Source organism: Aedes aegypti, chromosome 2, assembly GCF_002204515.2.
Source record: "Aedes aegypti strain LVP_AGWG chromosome 2, AaegL5.0 Primary Assembly, whole genome shotgun sequence".
Lineage (NCBI taxonomy): Eukaryota > Metazoa > Arthropoda > Insecta > Diptera > Culicidae > Aedes > Aedes aegypti.
Genome location: NC_035108.1, coordinates 388,857,547 through 388,871,749, shown reverse-complemented (window position 1 = coordinate 388,871,749; position 14,203 = coordinate 388,857,547). Strand labels below are relative to the sequence as shown.

The window sequence follows — 14,203 nt, the reverse complement described above, 5'->3', positions numbered from 1 at the left end:
TTAAATTAAATTCAATTGATCTCGCACCATACCGCTTATGAGAAAATCAACTCCTTCTAACAATCCGATGGGTTTTTTTTATGGTTGGAAAGATATCACAATAATATTTAATTTCTTATTTGGTCAAAGCCAATCTTAACAGGTGTCTGGAAAGGGTCAATATTATGCTTATGAAAAAAGTCGTGATTTGTTTTTATTTTTATTATTGCTATATATCCTAAAACGTAGTATCTGCACATGAATATTTACATTATTTTTGGGCTTTACTGAATAAATTGAATATTTTTGGTTCATCCTCTGAATTGGTAAACCGTTTGGCGGCAATTTGTGTATCACTAGTAGGCATAAAACAATGATATTTTTGGGTACCAGGGACAGTTTTAACCTTATCAAACAATTCCACCAATTCCTCTGACATTTTAACATATTGTTCATTAGATATATAACAGAAATTTAATTTGGTGATACATGTATCAGTTTGTTTCACTGTCCAGTCGAATAGTTCTCGCGGAGTTGCGATTGTGTTTCCATAGTATTTTGCAAGACTTGCTCTTTTTGCCATTCGCTTGAGAGTGCCACCAATAGAGTCACAGGGGCCTTTGCCGTGGGATGTGGCAAAAAAGTGCCACTCTGCTTAAAATCCATGTATTTTCTTGAAATTACATAAGCTGGCATTTTTTTATTTTTATAATGAGCTGCAGCTCCATCTGACTTAAAAATAACTTTTGATTTGTTTAACAAAATTTATCAATTTTGTAATAAATAGCTGAACTGATACTGAGTCATGGGTCTGATATTATAATAAAACTAACATTTTCCAATTTATTATCTTTTTTATGATAAATTTAGAACCGGGAATTATTTCAGTGATATCCTTGAGCAGCGTTATAATTTTCAGAAAAGTCGCTAATTACCAGTATTTAACCTTGTTTTAAGGGGTCTTTTTTGTTTCGTGAAAAAGAAGACTGTTATTTGCAAATAAAATCATGAGTTATGAGCTTATCAACTTTTTTTAGGTAGATAACAATATAAACATATTCATTATTTCTTATTCATCTGGCGTTTAACGCAGGTACGTTTAGTAAGTTATTTTTCACAAAACTTTTTCGATTTTGAAAAAATCAAAATACGCAAAGTATCTTAGTTTCACATACTTTTGACATCCAGAAAGTTTCATTGAATTCTGAAGGGGTGCTGCCAATCGCATGTCGAGTTGGCGTGAAATCCGTCAGTTTGTTTATTTGGTTAGATACAACTTAGATCAATACTGGCTCATAGGTTTTAAGCCAAACAGAGCCGCTTTTCACACTTATATGGAGGTTTAACCACAGATCTCCAAAATGAGACGTTTTTTCCTAAATATGTTCATGTTTCCAGCACTCCAGGTTTAAATTCATTCTACTATTTGACATGGTAGTATGTTCACGATAAGGTCTGGGGAGAATATCGCCCAATCGTTTACGTTTTAGAAGCTTTCATAACAAGGTTATGGATTTTTCATTTTTTAAATAAAAACTGGCATTAAACATGATATGACGATTTTCGCATTTTTATGGGCCATACTGTATACGATTTAAAAAAGCAAAGACTTATTCTTTAGCTTAGAGGCATTCTAGATAAACTCTTGCTCACATTTTTTCAGCAAGACAGAGCCGCATATCACACATAAATAAAAACCTTAATCACGGTTTATCAGAATAATCAGTAAAGGCAAAACAATGTTTAGGTCTTCAGCGCTTCGAATATAAATCCCTTGTATGGGTTTTATTTTTCAAATCAAAACATACCATAAAACACGAATTTCGCATTTTTGTATGGGCCATACTGTACCTTTTTCTTGATTATGTGATGTTCTGTGATGAATTGTATTATAATTTTGTCTTTTGAAATCAGCTGGTTTATAAGTTATGGGTGATTCATATGTGTGGGGTGACTGTACCACCTACCTACACGTACCTTCGCCGAGACACCTCAACTGGTGTGGAGGTTTCCGAACATCAACAGCCCGACGAACGGCGAGCTCGCTTCGCTTTTCAGTTCAGTTTGCGTAGCGTAGCCCGTTCGCTTGGACGGGACGGATCGATTGTACAAACACCACTGCCAGCAGGAGCCTGGCCAGAGCCAACGAGCAGAAAGCGCTTTTCTGTGGAATGCAGGCCAGAGAAAAGAAGAAACTAAATATACGATTTCATTCGAATTCATGTGCGGAACCGCGCAGGAGGTGACTCCAATTCGTCGTCTATCCGAGGTGCCCTCATCATCCAAGAGCCTTGTTCTAATCGAAACGATAACAAAGCTCTCTGTCTAGGAGCTCTGAGCTCACAGAACTGTTCTTTCAGTGCATGCAGTGGACACAGGTGACTTAGAACGAGACTTCAAGCTCGCTTTTGGGATTGAAGAACAGTTTGAATTCATGGCGTGAAAGTGTCGGGTTCAGGTTTTTTTAATGTGAGGTGTCCACCTGAAAAGTGAAACGTTTCGAAGGTTTTTTTTCGCTGGTTCGCGTGTTTAGTCCTCGGATGCGAATTTCCGAACTGAGCGTAGTCAAGTGAATTTATAAGCAGGAAAAGGAAACTTGGGTGTTTTTGCGATTCGTTTTTTGGGTTTCATTGAGAAACCAACAGCCGGTGAAGATCAAGTGTACGAATGAATGATGCACACCGTGAAATGGATGTGAAAACAGAAAAGATAATTCCTTAATTTGGGTAGAAGAAGTGTGCAGCGAAGCAAACAATTTTCGGAAGTTTCAATTTTTGTGTGAGCGTTTTGCATCGATTTCGACGATTTGGAGTTGCAAGATCATTTTATGCAACCATGCCTCTGGAATGCCCATTGATCGTGGATGAATCGTCGGAAAATAAGAATGCAGCAGTTCAGTGATCTTGCTACATCTTAGCATAGCAGTACGTAACCTAAGGGGTATAACCGACGACATTAAATGGAGTCAGTGGTCTTGGTTGGATGATTCTTTTCTCGATTCGAAACGAAAGAGCAGCATAGTGTTGTGGTGTGGTTAGGCGGTGCATTTGTGGCCAGTGAAGAAGACGTACGGCCAACGGGAACAACAACACCGACTACTGCTAACGTCTCCGGTGAATGTCTCAAGTGTGGAACAGTTTGTGTGAGAAGTGACCATCCAACAGAAGTGGCAAAGAAGAATGGCATCGATTGCAGCGAAAATAATAACAGCTTACAACAGACGAAAATTATAAGCAAGGAAACGGACTGGATTCTACTGGAAAGCGGTTTGCGTAAAAAGAGCATTTCATAAGGTAAGAAATTGTTATTTTTATGTTTTATGGGGTTTGTCGCTTATGCGAATTTTATGTGCTGTTGGGTATACATCATTCTTCATTTGCAATTATAAGTTATGCAAAATGCTGAAATAAGTACGTCGCTGTTCAATAATAAAATTGTGCTGTTAAACAGAAAAATGTAAAATTTTAAATTTGCATTGACTTATTTTTGACATTAGTGTCAAAACAATTATTATCAGGGTGGGTAACGTGGAACTTTCAAGAGTACTAATCTAGAGAATCAAAGAGCCCATCAAGCTTACCACTAAATTTTTAGCTTGATCGGTTGTTTGGCCCTTCCGATATGTGCTCTTGCAAATTCCAGATCAGGCTTTTATTGTTCTTCATCGTAAAAGTCGCTATTTGTGACAAGAGATCACTTCATGCTAATGCATATTGTACAAGATATGTGGAAAATCGTGCTTTTCATACGAAGCAACAACGAAGCGTGGTGGTTTTGATATTTTCACTGTTTTTAAATGCATGTGATCTTTTATCATTTTTGCGATTGTACATCGTATACGGCAGGCACACATATACTTTATGTTGACATATCGAGAAAATTTTCAACCTTTATGATCTTAATGAATGGCTATGAGTTCTGCAGCGAATATTTAGGCTTTTATATTAGTTTATGAAATTTTGGATTCGCGGCTGAAGTTAAACTAAAAGTAATGATAACTAACGTAATTTTAACTATAGAAGCATTAATTTTGATCTAGAAATCAGGAGTTCAAAACAAAAGAGTCCTAGTGAAATATTGAAGGAATTTGTGAGTGAATTTTGGAAGTCTTTGAATATCGACAGGAAACGAATGTATACCAGAAATTTGAGAGACATTTTTGCGTATTAATTTCTAAAAATGACAAAAGAACTCATTTTTCTAAGCGTAACACAATTTAACTATGTTTCAAGTGAATCCTAATTTACGTATCTTGTTTAATTAAAAAAGTTTTCAATGTCTTCCCACAATGACAATTACAATTACAGAATGACATTTCATGCCGAAGTGAAATTTACAGAGCGGTGATCCAAAAAATATTTATATTCTAATTTGAATGCGTTTTCAAAATAGTTTGTAGTTAACTTTTAAATTTAAAAACAATTTGGAATTTGGTTCAATTTTCCACGTAAATTTAAAATTTGCAAAAAAAAAAAAATAGATACGCTGCTCGCATAACTTATGATCTTGTCCTAAAAGCCGTTGATAACCGAGTGTGTAGCTTGATGTTATTGAGCAAACCAATAGATTTTCACGTTATTTAACAATGCTACGATAGAGAGAAGATCCTTCTATGCATAACTTAAATCGTAATCCAGTAAGGTTCTCACTAAAATAGGTTTTCCTAGAATTTCAGTAAGACACTCGTCCAGAATGTCATCAGTAATAAAACCGGAAATTTAAGTAGGAAACACAGGATTTATTTTCAGAAATCGTTGACATTACACTAAAGATCCATTGGCTTTTCCATTCTATTCTAAGTGCTTGCACAGCCAATATTGAAAAGCATCCTGGAAATATCGGAATTTCTTCCAGCATTTTCTTGTCAGCTTTAATATTTACAGCATATCGGTGATATTTCACAAATATTAAAATGGCCAGGTCCACTGTACATACTTCGGTTCGGAGACAATTCAAAATATTACGGCGATCAGTTTATCCACGTGTGAATAACATGATAAACGCAAATGTTTGAATTTTCAATGGAAGAAACGGGAACAACCGTTGCATTTCAGGGAGATCGATAATACCGTTGGGTGGCTTTGCTAAGAATGTTAATGCAAACCCCATGAGTTGCTTCTCCTGGGATGGGACACAGGTATTTCTCCCTTGTGCCCTGGCTCAAGAGTCTAGGCTTAAGCGCCTTTTCACGCTCTCTGGAAAGAGATGAAAACCTATCTTTTTTCGATAAATTCAGTGGAATTATAGAAGATCAATCGACTTGTGGTCTTCATTACAAAAATACAAATATTTAAAGAGAACGGAACGAACTCACCAAATTCATCAAATCAATGATGATGGGCATGGGCCTTCTTATTGGCTAGAATTTTGTTAGCGTATCTTGGCCTAAGGTTAGGTCCTTTAAGTTTTAAGTTTTTCTTTTATGAATGAGTCAATAGAGAGTCATTGACGAATTCCATGTCAAATCGGTCACAGAAATCGACCATCTACGATTTGCACATGTTTTCGGTATGGTAGAATAAGCGTTTTCCATAGAAAAATCTATTATTTTGACTCAAGAATAACTTTTGAAAATGGCCTACAAGCTTTTGCATACAATATATTGAAAAATTCGAAACTGTTGGTTTTAGAGAAAAATGTTCTATGAGAAAATTGCAGCGAACCATTTGGACTGCAAGAAAAAAATATACACTACCATTTTTTATGAAAATAAAACTTAAATTTTAAATTACACAAAAACCTCATTTTTAATATTTTAAATTTTCACCATAGAATCTTGATATTTGATTCACTAAAGAATCTTGATCTTGATATTTCAATCATATTTATTTCCACTTACTTATTTTTATTGATGGAGAATCGCGAATAATCAATGAAAATGGCTTATTTTATTATTTAATCAATATTTCTCCTATATGACAAAATACAATACTTTACTGAATCACCAAAAATAACTTTTAGGCATCGAAAATATTATGAACTTTGCTGATAGGTATTGTTATACACATGAAGTTAGAATTATGTGGTGAGTTAAGCAAATAAAATGCCATACAAGCTGGCAAACTTGTTTACAAGTTGGCTGATATAGTCAAATTTTGCATATTCAACAGCAAATATCTCAAAAACTAGACGTGCTATGATATTTTTGAAAACGGTAATGGATTCAGCAACCTTCAATTAAGTAAATAGTGGTATTTTGTTGCTTGAAACAAAAACGTGTTCCGCAGTTTTATTAACGAAAAGTCTAAAAACTTGCATATCTATAAAGACACAAAAAGTGAAAATAGTTTCTATATTTAACAATTTTCTTCTACGGTAAAAAACAATAACCAGGCTAATTCAAAATAATCACAGCCAATGTTTGTTTTCAGCAAGAAATGCACAGATTTGATGTTGAATAACAGTCGTGATTATAGCCGTTTTACGAGATAAGCGGCAAAAAATTTTCTTCTAATTAATTATATAGATACCCATAAAGCCTTCAACCTGGTGCTTACGCTCTAGAGAGCGTTCAATAGCTGTACCGTTTCCGAGCTGCACTGAACGGTTGAAATCTTCAATCATGATGATTCCACACTTTTCAATTTTCCAACATCGCATTTGCGGGCAAAAGTACTGACAGGTAGGTATGTGCCTGCTCAGCCTTGTACAGGTGGCTTAAGTTTCCGCTAGTTCTGCCACAAAAACAAACGACGAATAGAGCAAGGCCTTTTAAAGCCACTTGGAAGTCGTCGATCTTTGTACGAGCCGGTTACCGCACTCACCATGATCTTTACGGGCCGTGCACTTGCAAATGAATTAACAAAAAGCTTTCTGAAATCAAGAGCTCCGAATGGTTTTAAGCTCATTGTGCGTCGTCAGTTTAAATTTCCGAAAGATGTAGCAGGGGAAAATACGGAACCCTGCGTAAATAGGAAAATGAAACAACAAATATCGAGAAGGTTCTTTTCTGGGTTCTTTGTGAATTGTAGTTCATTCAAATGGGAATGGGATTTTTGAACCGACGACAATGACGGCCGGTATTCTTTCAACACTTTTAACGATCCATTGAACTAACCCTTGGGAAGGCAGAAGAAGTGCGGGCATCGCAGGCTGCAATGTGTTTCTGCTTTTGAAGTGGAATGTTGTTCGTGAACAGTTTCTAGTGAGTTACCGTCAAACTAGAATGATAGATAGAAACAATATTGCCCAGGGGAGTAGCCAGGATTTCCATCAGCCGAACGTCCTCTAGGGATTTTCTTATGCATTATTGAGAAAAAATTCCTGGAATCTATGTAGGAATTATTCGTGAAATTTCTTTAAGATAGAAGAACTCTAAATAAGGTGAAATTCTAGGCAAAATCTTTAGTGAAAAGGTAAAGAACCCCCTGAAGACATTCGTGAAAAATTAATACATTGATATCAGAGTATTGTAAACCCGTTTAAGGTGAAGATGAATCGAAGCCAAACTTCTAATTTTCAAGAGCACGGATCTGGAGAACCAAACATCCGTATAAGCTGAAAACTTAATCGATTGGTCAGTCGCTGGTGGTGACCAATCGATTAAGTTTTCAGCTTAAACGGATGTTTGGTTCTCCAGATCCGTGCTCTTGAAAATTTGAAGCTTGGCTTCGATTCATCTTCACCTTAATCATTCATATTTAAAACGTTCAATCTATAACAATGTTTGAACAGAATGAAATGTTCTTTGGAACCCGAAGATTTTTCCATACTCAAAAAACGTATTTCGGAAAACTTTTGGAAAACTTCACCAGGTGTAACAGATTTTCTTTGAGTAGAATTGTATTTTTTTTTATAAAAAATATAAGAGTGAACAAAAAAACTTAAGTTTGCATATGGTGTTATGTTATTCCTTTAATGTTAATCCAGCAACATTTTTAAATTTTTCTTCTCGAAAATTATTACATCTATCCAAGGTTCAAGTTCACAAAACCCCCCTAGAGTCATATCCTGGTTGTGCTACTGCATTTATTCTTTGACGTAGTGTTTTGATTATATCCTGTAAAAAGTAATAAAATTTCGTGTGAACACTTCTCAAATATTTTAAGAATATTGACCATAAATTCATTGACGAATTTTCCGGGAGTTCCCAGCATTCTTTCAGTGATATCACCAGGAGTCCTCACAATGAATTTGATTTTGTTCATAAATTTCTTTCAGAATTCTTCTAAAATGTGCTACTATAACCCGGGATCAAATTGATCACTGGGGAAAATTTGATCAGCTCGATACAGGACTGCAATTCCTCCAAGAATGCTGAGCGTCATGGAATGCTTCAAAGACATTCCATGTTTTCTAGTCCAGATGTCTAGATGTCAAATGCTAGTTTAAAACAATGTTTTTTATAAGGTTAGTGTTTCACAGGAATATTCACAATTTTTTGAGGTTTAATCAATACAACTGGAAAAGACAGTACTAAAGAATCTTCTGATGATAAGCCTATATGAAAACTTTGTGTGTACGATTGGTTTTGCAACCCAAAATGTGAACTAATACAGCATAACAAGCATAGTTTTTAATCATAAAACCGATTATCCTCAAAACACGTGTTCATTTCAAATTAAATAGTATACATTTAGGCGCATCATACTGGTTTTCAAAGTTTAATTTTGCAACTCAACTACACGAGTTGTATATTGTTTTACGTCATTTTCTGAATAAGGGGATTCAAATTTAGTAGATAAGGAAACATTTTATTCTGAAACTTGTTTTAATATCTTTTTATCAATTTCACCTCAGTGGGTCATTTTCAATTTTTAATATTATAGCTGGTTTTATGATATATTCAATTCAATTCAATTACGGACACTGAAAAAGATCAACAAAGCATTGGTTTTGTCAAAATTAAGTTTACAATATTTCAATTCCAAAGGACAATATAACAAAAAAAATTTAAAGAAGTGATCAATTTGCCACTGGTTTACGGTGCTTAACAAATGGGCATTTTTTTAAATTATCGGACAGGTTTGGGCCGGAGGTTCTCCGATTTGCATGAAATTTTCACCAGAGGTAAAGCTCGTGGATACATGACCAAAAGTGAAATTCAAAAAAATTATAGTGGCCTATTTTCCCGGAAAACTCTAGATGAATTTTCACGATTTCTCTATATACCTCAAACTTTGAAAATTCATATCTCCTGAACTATGCATCGTAGAACAAAAGTTTTTTAGTGAAATCGAAAGGAAATTTATGGATTGATTAGGGGGTTAGGGTGTGGATTGATAAAACAAAAAATATTTTTTTGAAAATTTTTCTTGATACAGACGATAGTTTTTTCGCTATTTTTCTGACAATTTTCTCCATGGTGAAAAATTTTCCGAGAAATGTTTTTCTTTTTATATTTTTAATAGATTGCTGAAAAAATTTCCTTTCGATTTCACTAAAAAACTTTTGTTCTACGATGCATAGTTCAGGAGATATGAATTTTCAAAGTTTGAGGTATATAGAGAAATCGTGAAAATTCATCTAGAGTTTTCCGGGAAAATAGGCCACTATAATTTTTTTGAATTTCACTTTTGGTCATGTATCCACGAGCTCTACCTCTGGTGAAAATTTCATGCAAATCGGAGAACCTCCGGCCCAAATTGTCCGATAATAAAAAAAAATCCCCAAATGATAATTTAATGGATCATTAAAATAACCAAAACGGCCGCTATGGAAAGCATAGATAGCGCCACCAATGCTGTCACAATGTTAAATCCCATATACAGTGGTGCCTTTGTTTTGATGCGGTGAGCACAGAATTCCTCTATGGTTTCCTTAAAAAAAATCTCAATATGAATCTTCTCAGGGGTATCGCATAGAATTGCAATTTATTTTTTTTATCTACAAATATATTCCCACATATTATTTTGAAATGTGTCTGAATTTTCTCCATGAATTTATAAAAAAATAACTACAGAAATTTATAGCAATGTTAGAAACAACATATTGTCTACACATTTCAACCACAATTTTTTTTTTTCAAGAGCTCCAGTCGAACAAGCTACACCCTCGGCTCTTCTGGCCAACTTTTTCCTGCCCCAGAACTTAAGCATCAATTGCTTAGTAATGCATTATTGGGCAAACTTATTGGCACTGTAGACCAACTTATCAATACTTTTGTGGTCATTTCTAGCATACGTTACTACATTCAGATTTTCCACAAATCTAGAATTTTACCTATGGGTTTCCCGGTCTTTTCGATTACACAAACATGTAAGAGACCTTGATAAATACAATACTGGACAAACATTTGAAAAGGGCCCAAGAGGTCTTGAGCCTTTTTTTAGAAACGTTGCTGTTGAGCCCTTTTTAATCCGCCCACGCAAACAAACACCACTAGCAGAAAGATTAATGTTAGCTCTTCCTGATAATGGTATTGGTGAGCGTGATCGAGTTGAATTGGGCTCAACAGCAGCTTGCAAAGCCAATGTTTACCAATGTCGATGTGCCCTTTTGAAATGTTTGTCCAGAATAGTAAGAGGCTGTCCATTAATTACGTAAGGGGTAATGGGGGGAGGAGAGGGGGGAGGGGGTTTGTGATTTCTTACGCGTCATTCATATTATTTTTAATTTTCAAACAAAAAATCTTAGCACGGGGGAGGGGTGTTGAAAAACCGTCAAAATTGTCTTACGTGTTACGTGGACCGCCCCTAAAAGAATTGGACAAATCAATCAACCTATTCTCAAGCTAACTCGTGAAGAGAAAGCTTGAATACTTGAAATTCGCTTAAGAAATGTAAGAAATATTCGTTATTATTTAGTAAATTGAAAACGTGTTTTTTTCTCTTATAAGCAGGTACTCAGCCAACAAATTTGTTCACATAACTGAGATTCAGCTCAGGAAAGTGAACGCTTATTCCGAAATGAAAGATTGTTGAAAATGCATAGATTCCCTCTATGTGTACAAAAGTGGAGGCCATATATGTATATTCCCCAAAATTCAATGTAGTAAATACAACTTCGTAAGAATTCGTTTGGTGATTTCTGTGAATTCGTATGTAATAATGTTTTGTATTTTATGTGACTTTGTTTTTTTTTTCTTTTTTTTTCAAGGCACTCCGTGCTCGTGGCCACTACTGTGCCGGAATCAGTTCATCTGTATCTACTATACCGATACAGATCTATTTTTGACTAATCTATATTTACATCTGCTTTCACTCTCTTCTACTCTCACGCCGAGCAGGTAGGAGAGAGCTCTGCTGTTCAGTCCAATCGATTTCCATAAGCCTTAGTCCTTTGCTCTTGCGGTGGTTCATTTTGCCGTGTTCCTAAGTCGTTTGAGGCTAGTTGCCTACGAAGAGGTTCAGTTTGTCTCAGTCACCATCTGATACTGACGGAGGATGGATGTGCTCCCCCAAAGCACGGTCCTCCGTGCGGCGTCTTCTGGTGGCTGGACTGTTTTTTTTTTGTGGAGGGGCTGGGAATTGAACCCATGACCTTCCGCTTATGAAGCGAAAGCGTTACCTCAAGGCTACGGACCCCCCTATGACTTTGTTTTAACAAGCAAAAAATAAAAAATAAGTAGGAATAAGCCTCCATGCAATGATCTTTAAATCGCTAATCAATAGGCTTTTGCATCGTATCCAATTACAACGCAAACTGAATATTTATACAATTTTACAATAACATCCTTATATGATCACTGGTTTGCTGGGTGAAATCAACTCACCTGTAAAAAAATCTGAACTGTTACGGCAAATGAAACGTAATATGTTGTTAACAAAATGTCAATAAAATCTTAAATTTGTTTAACCAAATTAGAATGATAGTGTTGTCTAACACAGAACATCTAGATATAAGAAATGAATGTAATGTTTGGAATGATACTTATAAAGAAATTGAAACAAAAAAAAATCCGTTATTATTTTGTATCATTGAATTAAAAATCATAACACTAGCTGAGCTTAACTTTATATATCTTCCCTAAAAATTAAACCTCTCTTGAGAAGATAAAAACAGAGTTTTTCATGGATGTGGTAACCTGCTGGTCTTCCTACCCCAACATATTTTGAATCCTACGCAAACCGAAGATTTTTATGTAAACTTTTATTTTTTCGATCGTAAACTGTGTTTGTGAAGTTAAGACTCACCAGCTGATATAACTCTTCACAAACGAAGACAAACATTTGAAATTAAGCTCTGTAAGTGTTACGATTTTGAATCCCATTTAACAAAACAATAACAGATGTTCTAAACTTTGCATTACTTTCTTCCATTTTATATTGCTGCTTTCTATGTCGCTAAATTTATGTTATTCCATACACTGTTACCCATAACCGAAAACTGAAGTCCGAAAGTATTCCTTTACGTGTACTTGTACTTCGATATACCAACGAGTTAATCTCAATCGTGAGTACATGGGTTCACCAATCTAGTCAGAATACCCGGGTAGAGGAGAATAGCAAAAGAATAACAAAATTTACCATTAAAATAGAATGTTTGAATAGCAAAATTTGTTCTTTGTTTGTTTGAAATAAGAGATAAAATAACAAAAATAATAACTAAGTTTGTATGGCATAATAACTAAATAATAACATATTTTGCCATTGTAATAACAAAATAATAGCAAAAATATAAGCAACCGTAAATAACAAAATATGTTATTATTTTGATATTGATAACAAAATAATAACTAAATAAGCTATTCACGAGTAGATCAAAATAACGATACTTTTAGTTATTTGACTTTAATATATAAATTTAGCATGATTAAAAAATAAACTTTTAGCTCTCTTGCTAAAAAACTTTTGCTTTTTGAATCTTTAATGAATATCATATAAACAGTAAAACGAGCTATTATGGCAAAATTTGATATTGGTTTGTTCTCATAAATTATTTAAATAAAGTTTTCAAATATCAAAATAATGACATATTTTACTATGATGGCGATTTTTGTTATTCTTTAGATATTTAATGTTTTTTAGTATTTTTGTACAAATAACAAATTTTACCATGATAGTATATTTTGTTATTGATTAGTTATTGCATGAATTTCAAGTATAACATATCAATAACAAATTTTGCTATGATAGTATGTTTTGCTATTGATGAGATATTTAATGTAATATATTAATAACATAATAATGGTTAAACTGGATATGATAGCAAAATTTGTTCTTATTTTACCATTATTTTGTTATTCACCTCTACCCGGGTATTGTGCTACAAAAACTAATTTGGTTACACGATAAAATTAGCTCCGTAATGCCTTATAGTACTTGAGCCTAAGCAAAAATTAGTTGATTGTGAAATACTTCTGCGGCAGGTTGGTGCAATGTAACATTGAAAACATTTGAACATGCTTGACGGTATTAGAATGACTAATTAATCTATTTAAAATTAGAGCTTTTACTGAACACCCTTCCAAACGAGCGTAACTCCAACTTTTATTGATCTTCTCATTCAAAACTCTGTCTAGAAGTTGCAAACAACCATATAAACCAACTTCGAATAAAATTGTAATATTATATTTATTCTGCTAATCACGACCAATGAAAACCCGTTTAAATATACAGTCGACTCTCCACATCTCGATGTTCTACGTCTCAATATCTCTCCCTATGTCGATGATTTTTTAGGTTCCTTCATTCTGCATACATTTTCACTCTTCATATCTCGATATCCTCTCTTTCTCGATATCTCCCTATCTCGATGTGATTTTCATTCCCGATTTTCTCTCTGTGTTTCGATACGCTCATTATCAATTTTTTTTTTAGATTTTAGGGATTCAAAACAATTTGCGAAGACTAAATGACGTCTGTTTGCTTTTAATTTTCATGATAACGGCGTGATTTTCAATCTAGTATTCATCAAAAATATGTTCTATTTCTCGATATCTCTCTATCTCGATAGTCCCGATGTCGAGATGTGGAGAATCCACTGTACTAGTATTTGTTCCTAGTAGAATTTCTGGAGAAACCATTGGCATGAATTCTGGAAGAATCCTTGGTTGCAGGTTTTCCTAAAGTATACCTGAAGGAATCTCTGAACCAAGAAGGTGTTCTCGCAGAAGTTCTTGTAGGTTTTCCAGGCTTATTTGAAGAAATTCTTTGACTTTTTTTTTGCAATCTTATTATTTGTCAGTTTCGATTGCAAAACAGTTGATTATATTACATGCTAGGGGGGATTGTTTCAATTTTCCAGTTAAAATCTGTCATATTCTTTCAAATAATTTCATGTTCAAAGATAATTGAACTGGTTTATCTCCATATTTGTACTTTAAAATAGTTATCATTTTTTT

The 14,203-nt window shown here is 34.4% G+C and overlaps 1 protein-coding gene across 2 annotated transcripts in view; it reads left to right on the top strand.

Moving 5' to 3' along the window:
- Positions 1 to 2,040: 2,040 nt before the first annotated feature.
- Positions 2,041 to 14,203, top strand: part of LOC5577431 — a 193,494-nt gene continuing 181,331 nt past the window's right edge. Inside the window, exon 1 of one of the 2 annotated variants that reach the window (XM_001663309.2) lies at positions 2,041 to 3,272. The gene's annotated coding sequence lies outside the window, so the exon portion shown is untranslated. The remainder of the gene's footprint in view (positions 3,273 to 14,203) is intronic. The other variant, XM_021846967.1, reaches the window with a different exon arrangement.